The sequence below is a fragment of the Monodelphis domestica genome, chromosome 1 (assembly GCF_027887165.1).
Source record: "Monodelphis domestica isolate mMonDom1 chromosome 1, mMonDom1.pri, whole genome shotgun sequence".
In the NCBI taxonomy this organism is placed as follows: domain Eukaryota; kingdom Metazoa; phylum Chordata; class Mammalia; order Didelphimorphia; family Didelphidae; genus Monodelphis; species Monodelphis domestica.
In genome coordinates this window covers 340,435,111-340,437,355 of record NC_077227.1, presented here as the reverse complement: position 1 = coordinate 340,437,355, position 2,245 = coordinate 340,435,111, and positions in this window count along the sequence as shown.

Below are 2,245 nucleotides of genomic sequence, written 5' to 3'. Positions count from 1 at the left end.
ATGGCTCACAGCAGACGGGAGCCGGGTTTGCTGCGTGTGGCTGGGGATGGGGGGGTTGGGAGGCTGGGGGATTTAGAGGGCAGTTCTGCTTGCTAAAGATTATTTCCCAACTTCATTCTCTTCTTCCCTATTGTATTCACTAGCCCAAATACCACTAGAAGGGGAAAGAAGAGAAAAGGGAAAGTCTTGAAGCAGCCAAGATGCTGGCAATAGGTTGGGGCTGACCATCCATGTTACTCAAAGCAAAGATAAACCTAATAATGTCTCCCATCAAAAATAAACTCTAACTTCTTAGGGGATAGGGGAATATTGGTTTAGCAGCCCAGAAAGGATTTCTTTAGGCATCTCCCATCTCAAATACCCATCATTCATCTTAATAACAATTCAACTGCTGTAAAAACCCAGTTTCAAGGTAGAGGAAGGACAGAAGGAAAAGGAAAGGAAGATTGGACATAGAAATGGTGCTAATAAAAGATAGAGATGGAGAGTCAAGAATGGGAAGTGGAGGAACAGAGAGACTGGATAGAGAAATGGAAGAACAGACAACAGCAAAGAAATAGGTAGAGGTTAAAAAAACAAGAGTAGACAGAAGGGACAGTGAAGTAGAAGAATGAGCGACACAGAAAAGGAGTGCAGATGAAAGGCAATGAGGATAATGTGATAGGCACCTAAATTGGAGTAAAAAAACCTGAATATAGCAAGGAGATAAAAATAAAGATAAGGGATAATCAGTTAGGGTTAGACAAAGGGACAGGAAAACAAGGGCAAAGAATTTGGAGCAGTCATGAAGGGACTAGGAGACAAGGACAGAAAACCAAATAGTCAAGAATGGAGGGACAGAGAGACCAGGGGAATGGGAATAGAACATTGTGGAGAAAGCAGAAATGATTAAAGAGTGGCCAATTCTATTACTGTCTCTGCTGGCCCTCTTTTCTATGTGTTAGGATCTATCATCCCTTATCACTCTAACCTTGTGAGCTGAGGGTTGGCAGACCCCCTGAAATAGAGGCCCCATTTCTGTATCAAGTGTCATTCCTGGGGACAGACTGTGCAACAAGATCTTCCCAGGCTCCTTTGCCCTGCCCCTGCTTTTAATATACCCCATGGGATGCAAAATGAATAGAATAATGAGGTCCTTTTCCTCCCCCTAAATAAATCTCTATCTGTCTCTTTCCCCATCCCTCTAGATACCTCTAGAGGTGTGTCGTACTCTGTGTGACTGAGAAGCCTTTAGATGGAGCCAGAGAGCCAAAATAGGGAGAGTAGGAGCCAGAAACCCTGCGTGTATGTGAGACACTGCGTGTGACACGGTGTAAGTGTGACACCAGGCGTGTGTGGCTCTGTATGCGTGAGGCACCCGCGTGTGACACTGTGAATGTGTGTGCCATGCTATGTGACACTGCATGGCAGTATTTGCTGTCCTAGGAAAATCGTGTGTAGCTGTGTCCATGTAGCCCCAGCTCTGCTGCCCCTAGGGGCAAGTACTGAGGGTTAGGAGGGAGGGACTCTGGAATGCTCCTAGAGAAGCAGGGCTGGAGATGGGGGTTGGAAAACAAACCTCAAGTGTGTTATTTCAGCTTCCCCCCTGCAACCTAATCTTCCACTCATAACTCTTGGTTGTGGACTCCTCTAAGGCTACACTCTTCCTCATTTTACCCCTTAGTTACTGCCCCACCCCCACGGTCCAGTGAGGCCTCTAAATCTGACTGCCGAGTCTTCTGGGGAGAGGAGGTTGTGGGTGGGGAGAGGTTTGTGGAGGACATTCTTATGTCATCGAAAACCTGGGGGCACCCATAGGAGGGAGCTCCGGGGTCTGGGGATAGAATCATTGGTTAGAAACCAAGAAGGGTCCCAGGGGATATGGCGCTATACATTGGCTGCACGCTTCCCCCTCCATCTTCATTTCTATATCCCTTGGGGTGACAGGTGCTGGACCCGGGTAAGAGTTACTGGGGGAAAGTAGGGGGAGCTGGTGGAGATGGATAGAATCCAGGGGTCGGTGGGTCTGGGACCCAGTTTGTCCGGAGTCCAGGAATCCAGGTCTTGGGGGATTAGCAGTTGAAGAGTGAAGGTGGGAATTGGCTGGGGCGTTTGGGGGTGCAGGTGTTTTGAGGAATTTGAGGGGTGTTTGGGGGGGTCCCCTCCTCGCAAAGAACTGGTCCCGGAGCTCCGCCCCCACCCCCACCCCACCCCCGAGCGGGAGCACAGAGGAGGGAGAAGGGAGGCGGGCAGGCCGGGAGGGAGG